The sequence below is a fragment of the Tympanuchus pallidicinctus genome, unplaced genomic scaffold (genome assembly GCF_026119805.1).
Source record: "Tympanuchus pallidicinctus isolate F22 unplaced genomic scaffold, pur_lepc_1.0 scaffold27, whole genome shotgun sequence".
Taxonomy (NCBI): Eukaryota; Metazoa; Chordata; class Aves; order Galliformes; family Phasianidae; genus Tympanuchus; species Tympanuchus pallidicinctus.
The window spans coordinates 1,535,108-1,549,473 of NW_026294744.1; positions in this window are offsets into that span (position 1 = coordinate 1,535,108).

The window sequence follows — 14,366 nt, forward strand, 5'->3', positions numbered from 1 at the left end:
AATAATGTCAGATAAAGGCCTGAATCTTGCTGGCAAACATTAGGAATGGAACAAAACCAGAGGGAACACTGTGGGCAAAACTACTGAGCTGAAGATCCTGACACTTTGGTGCCAGAATGATTTTGGTAGTGCAAACTGCCTCTCTTGCGAAGCTTCCACAATTGAATTGGTTCAACACAAAGGTTGAATGATATTAAATAAAAATCCGTATAGCATCATATCTGTCTTCTACTCTGTCACCACAATCTGTTGGTTTTATTTTGTTGGGTTTTTCTTAAGCTTTCACCTTTCGCATCCAGCCAGTTATTCCACCATCAATTACTACTGATTAGGGCAATATCTATTGACAAGGGTAGTGCTTATCCTCCACAAACATAACTGAACTTGCAAACAAGGTTCTGGAGAACCAAGCAAATGCTTTAGCTTTTTTTTCCTTTAGGTCGTTCCCTCTAGCATTACCCAGCATTGATATAATCTGCTCACTTAAAAGATAGATTCAGAAATTGGAAAGCAGCTCAGCTAATAATGTCCCTTGATTGAGCCTGGACTGGCAGAGGGATAGACAAGAATACCTAATGGAGCTTTTTCATCTCTGATTTCTGAATTCCCCGTTGCTTTCAGGAAATGTTAGCAGTTATTTCTGTTTGTCTGTTTAGATAGTTCCTTTATTTACTCTATATCTCTTGGTTACTCTGGGAGGAAAAGAAAACTCCAAAACATATGATGCAAGCATGAAAACATGGAGAGGTCTAAGCCAAATGAGGATAGCTGAAAAATTTTTTGTAAGGTATTTCAGAAAATAATAACTCCTGGTGGAATTCCTGCTCTTTAGGTGGTCTGGCTGATCTCGTTGAAAAAATTATTCACATGGTTTAGCAACAGAGATTTTATCCATGTAAAATGTCTTCCATATCAAGACAACAAGCTGGTTTTCAGACCTCAAATGTAGTTACACTCTCACTGACAGACATGCCAGAAAATTGTAGGATTTTTATTAGTTAGGGTAGGAAAGTGAAGGATTAACTGTTGGACTAAGAGTTCGAGTCCTGGGACAGTTTGTGTATTGGTTTCATTTCTCTGATGAACACAAACCCTCTAGGAGAAAACAAACAAGTTATTTTTACTTTTTTTGACCCAAGGTAGAAGTTCAGCTCAAGTTCATAGATTCATTTTTCTTTTGAGGCAGAAGGGACCTTTTGAGGTTATCTAGTCCAAATCTCCTGCAATAAACAGGGACATCCACAGATAAATCAGGCTGCTCAGAGCCCTATCTGGCCTGGCCTTGAATGTCTCCAAGGATGAGGTTTCTATCTCTCCTCTGAGCAACTTGTTCCAGTGCCTCACCACCCTTATTGTAAAAAATATTTTCCTTATGTCCAGTCTGAATCTCCCCTTGTCATATCACTACAGACCCTGCTAAAGATTCTGTCCCCTTCTTTCTCATATTCCCCCTTTAGATATCGGAAGGCCTCTAATAGGTCTCCTTGGAGCCTTTTCTTCTCTAGGCTGAACAACCGCAGCTCTCTCAGCATGTGTTTGTAGGAAAGGTGCTCCATTGCTTGGATCACCGCTGGGACCCTAGCATTGAAACAGTGTCTGTGTTGCCATCCTCTGTGTCATGTTTCTAGTGATGTTTCAGGAATGAAGAAAAGACACAGGATCTCACCCATTTCATAAAATACAACTTTAAATTGAATAAACACTCTGTTAAAACAAAAGGATGAAACAAGACTGTATACTGGTTGTCCAAACTGTCAGAAGTGTTGATACAAAAGAAAGACACCAGACAAATGCATCCCCTTCTTATCTCATCATTCACAGGGAGAGGTTACCACTGATTGAAGCAGTGAATGATCAGACTAATTGCTGAGGCTGAGCAAAACTGTGGATGTGTATATCTGCAGCACGCGAGGGAGCAGGCAACAGAAAGAACTGAGTGGCTTCCGTCAGACTGGCACAGATAAATGGCACAAAGCCTTTCTGTCATACTAGAACAGCTTCAGTACAGCTCAGCGGTCTTACCTCTCCTGCTCCTTCCATGATGCAGTGAAAATAAACCCATTGTCCCGCTGAGGCTGAAATGCTGAGCAATTATTTTTCTTTCATATTCTGTTTCCAAGCTGACCATGTTTCTGTGCCAGGGATAATGTGGGTAACATTCACTGTGAAAAACTGGCAACAGATGATTTTCTAGGAGGCTTCTCTGCTCACTGGCAAAGAGAAAATACATCCTTCACCTCACCACACATGCCCACCAGAGTAACAAAGAACAGAGCAGTGACTTTGCCAGACATAAACTTGCCAGGTCAGCCCTCTGAAGTGTCTGCAAGTCCCAGGAGCACCCAAAGCATTGTCTTGGACACCACATACACCCTAACTTGCAAGATGCATCTGGGCTTGGAAACACAGACCTCCCAGTGAGACTATAAGCTTGCAGTTTTGAGACCCTGTCCTAGAAGGAAACTTCTTCTGGGCTCAAGTCCATCAGGAGCCATTAAAAACATGATGGCTACCTCAGCAGGGAGCACTGCCAATGTCACCAGCTGGCTAAAGACTAGAAAACTTGAAAGGAATGTCTTTGTTTCTCTACCTCTGTCTTTGATCATGGTAACATCTCTCAAAGCCTGTGAAGATAGCTCTGCAAAACAGAGCTCTACCTCTCGGATCAGAGACTGAAGAGCGATGGAGATGTTCTGCTCTAAACACACTTAGATACATTAGATAAGAGAGAATATTAGGTTATTTGGTTTCCCACCTCTCCATGTGAGTCAGTCAGATCTAAATGGTTCCTGAGAGGTGACAGAGAACCTCAAGTTAAGCATTTACCAGAAAGCAGCAAGCAAGTTCCCCTATACCTTTCCCCTCCTCAAATCTGTTTGTTAATGTAAATTTTCAAGAGTTATCCTTTTAAGAAATGAAGGGGAGAAAAGGAACAGAGAATATGATTGTGCCTCGCAGCCAATTTGAGAGAGGAGCTGAGTTGGTTTTGGCATAATGCCAGTTTGCTGGCTCAAATTTCACCTGTAAAGCCCTGTAGACATTAAAAAACCATTCATTATCCACCCAGACACAAAAACCTCATTATACTCTATTTTTTCAATCCTGTTCAGTATGCATGAACTGTTCCTGCAGAAGGACAGTATTTCTTGATTCCTTCAGATTACTTGCTGATCACAGGAGCACATGGGGTTTTATTTTCAATGAAATTAAGTTTTTTTACTGGAATTCTCAAAATGATCATGTTCATATTCCTGGTTCCTCTTTAGAGAGCTCAGTTACAAGCATGAGCCCAACATCTGCTCATCTTTTCTAATTCCTGGGATGTTCACACCCAAAAGTCGAGCAATGTGTTGATCATAGTTTTATGAATCCAACTAGAAGATGGTAGCACCTGAGGGAGGGGGATATGCCTGTGTGTAACAAATCTGGTGCTGACCCTCAAAGCATACTGAATGTCTTCTGTAACACATTTTCTGCTGTTCTTTTTTTTCTTTTTCTTTTTCTTTTTTTTTTTGAGGATTTTTTTTTTTAAACAAACAAATTTTAAAAATTTGCATTCTGTATGTTATAAATGTATGTTGGATTTAATGATGAATATAAGCATTGCTATTGAAAGACTTAGCTGAACCATGTAGTTAGATTTATTTTAATTCTACCTATGTTTTGGCTTCAAGAGGAAATACATTGCAGCTATTCTTAGCCAAGACATCACAGCTGCAAGTAGTGAATGAGAAGGATATCTTGCTCAGGCACTATGCTGGATGTGCTCCGTGCCAGTTAAGTCTGAAACAAGGATCCTTGTGCTCTGAAGAGGACGAGTCCACCAGATTATCCACAGGAGTGTGCATTCAAGAATCTCAATGAATAGTTGACTTTCAGTCCAATGGCAACTATGACATTTCTACCCAAGTGACATTATTGCAAAATGCCAACGCTGCTCTGCTCTGTGGCTGCTATATAAAACGTGATGCTAATAAGGAAGTGTGCAGAGTATGGCAGTGGTTGTGCTCTGAGGCCAGGGTTCCCAAAGTATCCTGTGTCCTTATCCTGTGAGTAGCCAAATGCCTCCTCCTGCTTATGCATGTATGTAAGAGCTGCTGCTTGTTCTGGTACCAGCACCAATTATTTTTAGGAATCATTGTTCTTAGGCAAGTGACAGCTATTCCCTGAGGACCCAAAGGTAATTTACAGTCTCACTTTTTTTCTGACAGAGGTTATTTCAGCTTGCATACACTGTTCTGTACAGCCCTCATTTCACAGGCACTGGCACTGAGAAATATTTAACAAAGTACCTAAATGCAGCATTGATTCCCACAAAGTGAAAACACACATTAATATAAGAATAAAGGGGTAATGCTGTCTTTTCTTGTCTAAAGATACCCTAAGCTAAAGTTGGCTTTCTGTACACAGATTGTTTGGAAGAAACAAGGGTGGTAGGGTCAGAGGGATACAATATTGATAGAATGATCATCTATTATTTGGAATTCTAAGTCCCAAACTGGACTTTCAAATGATTTTTTAATCTCACTGTGTTAATGTCCATGTATTGCAAAGCCCAGGGCCTGTGTTCTGAGCAATTATTTTGGTCAGACAATTGCAACTCCCCCTTTGTTCCAGTTATTGCACAGAAATGCAGCCAGGAGTGTCATCCATTCTGAGCAGGATCTTTTGAGCAGAGTCCACTTCTGTGTGAACTTCCTAGAATTGAACTTCTGGAATAGCTGTTGGCTCAATCTTGTGTAGAGAATCCCAGAACCAGTGAGAAGCTGTGATGCACTGCTAAATGAATTACCAGCCCTGCAGTGATGTATAGCGGGACAAGAGCTAGGTAAGTGAATCTTTTGCCAGAAACTGTGGGACTTGGCAAAACTGTTGCAAAACCAGCCTCAGGAAACAGCAGAGTTTATGAAGGACTCTGTATTCTTTGTGCTTGCAAAGAAAACAAAGAAACCACCATTCCCAGGCTATCTTGGATTTACAGTTACTTAAAAACTTCTATCTGTGCTGGGAAGATCACGGAACAGACCCTCCTGGAAGCTATGCTAAGGCACATGGAATGGAGGGAGGTAATACGAGACAACCAGCACGGCTTCACCAAGTGCAAGTTCTTTCTGATCAAACCAGCAGACTTCTATGGCATAGAAGTCTTAAATGCACAAGGGAAGAGACACTGTTATCAACTATCTGGACTTCAGGAAAGTCTTTGACATGGTACCTGAAAACATCCTTAAGTTCAATTTGGAAGAATATGTGTTTGATAGGTGGATAGTTTGATGGACAAAGAACTGGTTGTGAGATATTACCCAGAGGGTGGTATTCAGTAGCTCAGTGTCCAGATAACAAGTGGTGTCCCTCAGGGGTCTGTACTAGGGTCAATGTGCTTTAATATCTGCAGATGACACCAATCTGTGTGATGTGGTCAACAGTGGGTCCAGGAGAATTTCAAGAGATAAATTCAAGTACAAGGTCTTGCATGTGGGTCACAGAATACCCCACAGTCAATACAAGATGGGAGATGTGAGGTTAGAGCACAACTCTGCAGAAAAGGTCTTGAGTGTACTGGTGGATGGTAAGCTGGACATGAGCAAACAATGTGCCATCACAGCCCAGGAAGCCCAGGAAGCCAGTCCATCCTGGACTGCATCAAGAGACATGGTCAGCGGATTGAGGGAGGTCCTCAATCCTGCCCCTCTACTCAGTGCTGAAGAGACCTTACCTGAAGTACTGTGTCCTCTCAAGAGAGATATGGACCTGTTGGAACACATCCAGAGGGGGACCAGAAAAATGACCCAAGGGATGGAACACCTTTCCTACAAAGACAGGCTGAGAGCTGCAGATGTTCAGCCTAGAGAAGAGAAGGCTCAGGTGAGACCTGTTGGTGTTATTCCTATATCTAAAAGGGGAATATGAGAAAGAAGGGTACAGAATATTTAGCAGTGTCTGTGGTGATAGGACAAGGGGACATTTAGACTGGATATAATGAAGAAGTCCTTTACAATAAGGGTGGTGAGGCACTGCCCAGAGGGGTGGTGGAAGACCCATCCTTTGAGACATTCAAGGACAGGATAGACAGGAGTCTGAACAGCCTGATCTAGCTGTAGATGTCCCTGTTCATTGCAGGGGAATTGGTTTAGATGACCTCAAAGGGTCTCTTCCATCTCAAAATGTTCTATGAATCTATATATCTATGATTCTATGAAAGCAAAACTGTATTTAGAGGCAAAGATTAAAATCTACCAAAGCGAATGGGAAACTTTTGATTTGCCTTCCTTAGCTTTTGGTCAGTGCCTCTCTAACTTGGTGATGGGACTCTTGTTAAAGAATATCATGGCAAATCTTTGCAGATACACACATCACATCCGCAGACTAAGCCAAATGCTCTTCAATCCCATGTTTATATCTCAAAAAGGCATTAAGGTAAACAGCAAGGAAAATCTTGAATGGTGAGATATGTTCAGAATTGGCTCCCCTCTGGATACTTCCAGAGGAACTTTTCCTCCATAGCTTTCTTATTCTCCCACAACTGGGTTTTATCTGTTTTTCCGCTTGTTCCCTGGAATTTGTGTGTGTGTGTATGTGTGCAGGTTCCCATGCTGTATATTTACAATACTATTATTTAACAGGATGAGAAGAGAATTCCTATTTTTAGTTCCAGCATATATAATGGGCATAAAAGCATATAAATGTCTAGGGACAAGTTGTTTTGTCCTAAGTGATCAAGCAGAAAAAAAAAGGATGTGGCAAAAGTAAAACCTTAGAAAGGATACTCAGGTGGTTAAGGCATTAGTCCGTTAACTCTGGAGATGCTTGTTCTTTTTCTGGCTCTCCTTTCGCTCATCATGTGTTAATATTCCTCATTTATCTTCCTGTAATATGGAAATAATACTAACCAATCTAACAACAGTGCAATGCAATGAGAATAGATTAATTACTGTGTGAACAATTTTCAAACACATTAGTGATTACTGCCATAACAAAGTCCTCTGTGTAAACAAATGCCTCTGGGAAAATGAGAGGTGGGATTTAAAGCCTGTTTTGAGGTAAGCTCTTATACCAGTACTCCCACCACAGGCAGCACACCCATACCAAAGGAAAGAATATTACAAATGCACAGTGTCATGCTAAAAGATCTTGAAAATCAGCCAAATCTGTAAAACACTAAGGAGACTTAATGCAATACTTACATATCCTGGGGATAACTCTCAGGAATGCTGAGTACCCTCTGCTCTCCACTGACTTCAATTTGTGGGCACTCAGCAAATTCAGATGTAAAATAATCATTTGGTGAACAAAAGGTATTTGAATGAACCCTTATCCCCCAGTCTGCATATTGTTACAAATGTTGTTCGTACAACAAGAAGTTCGACCAAGATCAGCTGCTGTGCTATCTGTACATGAGGCTCATAATATGAAGACTTGCATCTAAAAGTTCCAGCTGAAATGACACATTGCCTCTTCTTTCCCTGTCTGATTGTTTCTCCCAACTGTGAAATTGTCCTTGTGAGTCAGAAAAACAGCCAAGAAGGGAAAACAAGTGAGTATTTTTCCATTAATATCTTGTGTATCTAGGATGGCCTCGGGTCTCCCTATCCTTCAATGTGCATGTCTAAATCCCAAGAAATACTGCAGTACCAGAGCAGACTCCAAAAGCCACTGCTGACAGGTATCCTCCTCCCCTGTACCACCATTAGGCACCACTGAAGTGCTAGGTTCAGAGTAGAGCCCAGCATAACCAATTTCCACTCACTCAAAAGCAGTATGACAGCCAGGTGTTTGATCCTTTCTCAGAAAAGCATATGACTTGTTTCTGCTTGAAAATGGAGCTTAATTCTTTTCTGGTCTGAGACAGATTTTTTGATTCAGTTAACAATAACACCTAGGTTTTGGGGATGCAATTGAACCAGTGCTTCCCTGTTGGAAAACACTTTGCCTTTGAGGACGTTAGCATCCAGACCCGCACTCAGTACATAACCATAGTTAAATACTTCCTTTGAGGGCAAGTGGAAGTAGGTTTTTATAGGTGCAGAAGAAGTATCAAAGTGTGATATTGTGAACTGCTAGCCAGGGAAGCAGTGTATGACTGGACTTGGCCACACAGGGGCTGGTGGACCTGTGAGCCAGGCTGACAGCACAGTGGGGTGCAATGTATCACCACTCCCCTTACCAGCAGAGCATCCAGCCAAACCCAGGAAGATCAAAACCTGAAAAACAAATTAAAGCAAATTCCAGCCTGAAATGCACACAAAGCTCGTGCCCAATATGCGAGCCCCCATCCTTCATCTATGCATCATGGAACATTTGCTCGTAGTGGTGTGCTCCAAGAAAGCAGCAAACTCAAAGGGAAATACCTGAGGGACAGTCAACACTGTACTCCCTGTTTGCCAACCAGGCCACACTCCTTCAGACTTGGCTGTTTCACCACTCCTCGCTGATGACCAGCTTGCCTCAGACCCACCTCAGAGCTCCTTGTTTGCTTTGGCGGGGCCTGCAACCCCAGGCAACCCAGCCTGGTGTTTGAGCCTTCCCCAGCACAGTGCAGAACAGAGAACATGTGTTTTTTGATTTCAAAGATATTGCTTAAAATAACTCCATCTCTATAAAGTTGAAAGTGGAACCCCCTTTTTCCTCTCCCTCCTCTCTTTGTGCAATGGTGTCTCCCATGAGGATCCAGAGACAGATGTGCTGTGAGGATCTGGTTATCATTCCTCCTTCCCACATCTTTCTCTGCATCGTTGAACAACGGCAAGTATCTGTGAGAAGATGAGGGGAAGAAAAACACTGGCTGAAAAACATCCCCTACCTCCTCTCCCCCTTCCTGTCATCCTGTGCTCTCTTCAAACACGTTTTTAAACATAACAGGTTTGGTCTGGTTTCCTGGATGGCACATCTTCATGTCTAGCTGGGCTCCATCCATTACTTCATGAGACAGGGTAGGATCAAGGTACCAAAATTGATGGAACATTTTGAGCAAGGGCAGTGGGTGAAAAGACCCTCCCATGATAGCAGTGGAAATGCGATAAGGGGGCACTTATATATTTTAAAGTCATTGAATAAATCTGTTGCAAGAAGGAAAAGGTAATTTATAGTCTAGAGAGATAATTTGGCATTCCTTCTTGTTTGTCCTACCAAAATGATGAAATGACTCATTTCATTTTATTTTTATTTTTATTTTGAATTTATTTCTTATTTTGCATTCAGTAGCCCAATTTATTCATGTTTCTTTTCTCCTCTTTCTCTCTCACTCTCTCTTTTTTTTTTTTTTTTTTTTTTTTTTTTTTTTTTTTTTTTTTTGTGTGTGTGTGTGTGTGTGTGTGTGTGTGTGTGTGGTTTGGAGAAGGGTGATTTAAAATGCCTGCCTTACTTAGAGTTCAGAAGCAACTTAGTTACTTCCACTTCTGGAGGGTCCAATATTTTATTCCAAATTGGCATAAGATCTGTTCAGTTATTCTTAGCCTTGCTGACACCTTTTTGCTTTTGTTACATTAATGCATGGATGTGAAGAGGGAATGGACTCAGTTCTGGATCCTGTTCCACTGAACTGCTAATTCACATTAAGAAATGTCAAGTCTAATAGAGTACTGCCTTATGTTGAGGCCAAGAGGAAAAGGAATTCATCCGAAAACTCACTTTCCAGGAGTATTTAACCCCTTCAAATGCCATTAGACTGTATATATGTTACAGCAACAGCTCTTTTATGGAGGAACCCAGATAAAATGTCTCATTACTCATCTTTCAGCATCAGTGTTCCAAAGCTCAGATAATAGCTCTGTTACAGCTCCTACTGCTGCATGATCTCCACTTGTATCAGGCTGCTGTCTGCTGAAGGCAAATGGACTTCCATATTATGGTGTAGGATTTGTGCTTAAATATGTGTTACAGGGCACTCTACACAAAATGAAGAAAGGCAGGAAGATACAAAGATGCTCTTGTAGCTGAGGAAGAGGAAATTTCCTTCTTAGGGAAAAATAGAAGTGTGAGGAGCTACTATGTAGAGGGAGGTAATCTTTGCTGATTGTACTGCAGTGCAGAGTGCGCTAAAGAAAACAGGTAGTCCAGGAGTACGGTTTCCCAAGAGTGTCTGTGTGATACATATGAAGTTACTAAGTATAAGAAAGAAAGGTGAAGGGTGTTTAGAAAGCGCTCAAGGAGATGGAAAAATAGATTAGCATTTTCTAGCTGAAGGTCTAAACATCTGTTCATCTTGTGCAGGGACAAGAAGTATAGGGAGTTGAAGAAAATTTGCTTTTGCTAAAACAGAGGAATACAAATCATGGTATTTGGCCACATCACAAACTTGAAGTTCATTTGAACATTTTTGGAAGACAAAACTCTTGGCACAGCTTCAAGGGATGGAGTAAATAATTTATTTTTTAATCTGTCCCTATTCCTGTCAAATTATGAAACCCCTTACTATGAGAACTGCAGGATGTGATGAAAAAAACAAAGCAAAAATCCTACTGCCAAGGTTGAAGTGGCTCTACTCAAAGCTTACTGCTATCTGTTTGTCTTCTGCAAGGGAAGAGTCTCAGGCAGGCTAGTGAGTATGGATATACAACTAACAGTGTCTTGCAGTGCCCAAATTAACTTTTTAAAAAGACTGCAAAAGGAAATGAATAAAAACCAAGAGAAATCTCCTGTCTCTGTATTTTATACCCTTTCAGGATGTCTACTTCCACAAATAAAATTTGTCATTGAAATAAAAATGTTTCATTTTCAAATCTTTTCTTGAAGAGGAGCTGCCTTAGTTGTAGATTTTCCTTCTAAACATTATTCTATTTACTTTCTGAGTGATACAACATGTATGATGTAGGCTAATGTTTTAATACATGTTTCTATGGACATGAAAACTTAAGAGTTCTTGAATTTTTTATTTTTTTATTTTTTAAGAAAGCTGCATATGATCTTTTCTAAGGCTTCTCTGAGCAGTGGATATCTCAAAACATAGAGCTAGCACTGTCATTGGCAAAAGTACATGTAAGAGACTTGCTTTTCTTCAGAAGCAAGGTGAAGGCAGGAGAGAAACTACAATGATGGAGGTGAGACTGCAGAGATGTTACTGGGCAGAAAAGAGATAAGTCCCCGGGCCCATGGAGCCCTTGTTCAGCACAACCCTTTTCTAACACCATGTGAGACTGGCAAGCATAGTCCTCCAGGAGGGGAACTCCCTCTGTGTTGGCTGGGAGAAGAAATTCAGTTCTTTGCTCTGCATCCTTCGAGAAAACAAGAATCTCTCAGTTTGCTTTTATGAGAAGATTTCACATTTTGTTCCAGCTGGAGGGGAAAAGAGAGAGAAGAAAACACACACTTTCCTTCACCGGGTGAGAGTTGTCTGCACACACAGGCTGGGCCCCACGCTGTGGGTTATTTCTCCAGGATTTGCATATGCTCTGCTTCCCGCCCAACTGAGAAAGCACAGGCCCTTGGGAAAGCAGCATGTCTTGTGTTAAAAGGCCTCAGAGGCAGACAAAACACGATGTCTGGCTGAGCAGATTTAGTTCTGCCTTGTTTTGCTCAGGTAATAGCAAGGTAATAGTAAGTCGTAACTTGCCAAAAGTAGTCACTGCCTGCAGAGCACCTTCAGTGCATAACTCAGCTGTGATGTCTTGGGAAAGCTGGGTCCTTCACCACCAGTTATTGATTACATGAATTTCAAAGACAGCACACAATCAGAAATCACAGAGAAAATCCCAAGGTGCAAATTGTTTAAAGATCTGGACTATCTGGAGAAAGATTAGTTGAGGCCATTACTTGAAAGGGATGCCAGGTCTTTTGCCAGGTCAACTTTCTAGGAAGGTCTGGGATTGCAATCTATCCCGTGAAGGAAACAAGAGCAAAACAGCAGTTCAAATTTTACTGTACCTTTTTTGTCCATAGATGTGAAGCTCCAGGTGAGGTCTCTCTGCTTAAAACAACAAGGGACTATGCAGGTGTTGGGATGGGAGCCAGCGTTCCAGCTGCCTGCACAGCCCCTCCAGCTTTGAATGTCAGAATCTGTTTTGGAGATGGATATCCACCTCCTGCACCAATAACCAGAGTGGGAACCAAAGTGAACATCAACTATATAGGATGAGAGGAAGTAGTAACGTCCAACAAACTGCATGATGTCTCTGATTGTCCTTAACATGTGGCTATGAGAAAAATACCTTGAAAGCACCATGATATGTCACTCCTGTCCCTACCTGTCCCCACATCCCCAGGGTAGGAAGAGAGCGCCTGTTGCAGTGTTTTGCAGTGTTGGGGCTGTACTCACGAGTGAGTGGCTGGGTGGTTTCATCCGCACCAGCTCAGGCTCTAGCAAGATTTTATTTAAGCTCCTGTACTCTGTTTTGCCTGCTGTTATCTGACAACTTGCTGAGACCTGCAGCAGGGGTGGGGAGTCAAGTAGGGTAGACAATGGGATTCAGAGCAATAATGATCATGATAAGAAGAACCAACATTGAATGCAATTCCCATTCCTCATTACTATGCTACTGTAGCTATGGTTTGGCTCTCCTCCTGGCCTTGGCAAACATGATCCACTTCATCTCCTGCTTCTCCTGTTGGCTGGGCTCCCATCCTCCTCTTGGCTCCTGCAGCCAAAATCCTAGCTGGCTGGCTGCAGTAATCCCACATAATATTTCACGCAAATTTATATGAAGCCTATTACAAAGCTCAGCGAGGAGACACTGTTTCTTTTTCTTGATACAATCAATCATTTGTAGCTCTGCTCCAAGGACCAGCCTGTCTCACATGTAATGGCTCCTTTCTCTCAAAGAGGCTGAGAAAGTGTGATACTCAGAGGGGGCAGCAAGAGACAGTTTTCCCCACTTTTCCCTTTAGCCCTATTTGAAACCATGATAACTTGCAGAGACCACTGACCTGCCTTCCCCCGTCCTGCTTTGGGCGACAAACATTCTTGTCCTAATGCCATCCTCACTTAACCTGAGCACAGCTGCTCAGCTGTCCTACCTCTACACAGGCTGGATGCTTGCTTTCCAGCTGCTCCCTTCCTCAGCCCACTGGTGGGGGTGCATTATGGATTTGCTCTTGTTTCCTCCAGTTCCAGCTGCTTTACACCTTCTTGCTCATCTTCTCAGTAAAGCTTTCTCCTCCCAATTATACTCAAGTACAGCACCATTTCTAATGTTGTTTTTTTTAAATATTTTTTTAATATATATATATATATATATTTTAATAGAAATCTAAGCCACAGTAAAACGTTTCTGAGGCTAAACAGGAGACCCAAGTCTTTGAACTTGTTAGTCCAGGACCTCACACCAGTACTGACATTCAGAGAAACAGAGAAAGAGGATCTATTTTCTGCTTGCAACTGTGGCTGTCAGTATATTAACTCAGTATTTCCCTCCTTAAGTCCATCTGACATATAAATCAGTTTCTCCTCTTCCTTCTAGTCTCAATTATAACATCAGGAAGGAAATCAAAATACATATTCTTAACAAAAACCCATACTCACCTTTTCAGCATTTGGCATACAAAGGGTGTGAAAAAAGGAATCTAGCCTAGTATCCTTTTTCATGATATTTCTATGTAATTGATGATAGTCTGATTCAATAGAGACAGTAAAGGAAAAGAAAGTTTGTGTTTTTAATAATTCTTAAAGAAACACTAGAAGAGATGAAAAATTATTTTTAATCTAACTACTCAGAAGGTGCCATTTTCTGTCCCAGAGCAAATTCAGGCTATGTGTGGTAATAGGAGGAAACTAAATAAGAAATTGGCCATTTTCTCTTCTTTCCTTTTGACAGGATTTTCTCAGTTTCACATAGGAAGAATGCCATATATTATGAAGCACAACCACTCATCCCCATTAAGTGAATTATTCTTGCCCAATAGCTGCAGTTCCCCTGTTCAAAGCATAGTTCCCACTTCCAAAGGAAGTAGGTGAACAGAATTGAAATCCATTGTACTCCAGAAATCTTTTCCACTTGTCACAGGTTTACCTGCCAGATAAATATTTATCCTCAGCAGACAATTATCTTTAATTGGCTCTCCAATCTAACACATTTCAGATTCTTATTTGCAAACTGAGATTAAGACTATAAACCAAAGCATTAGGAAATGAGTTTGCAGCCATGCCTCTAGGGTAAGGGCATTTCCGAAGGTCCAATTGCATGACAGCTTTTTCACTTCAGATTTCTGATACTGCCATTTCCTACTAAATTTGTTCAATATCAGAAGGGCTGAACAGGCAGTTAAGGTCAGTAAAGTTTTTTTAAGTATTATGGCAGATACAAGATAGACAGAGGAGGTTTGTGGAAGAAAGCCCTGGAATGAATCTGACATTTAGTGTAATTTCATTCTCCATTCCATGAATGTTTGCCAGAGAATGGGATAGCATACCAAAGGAAAGATTATGCTTGGAAGAA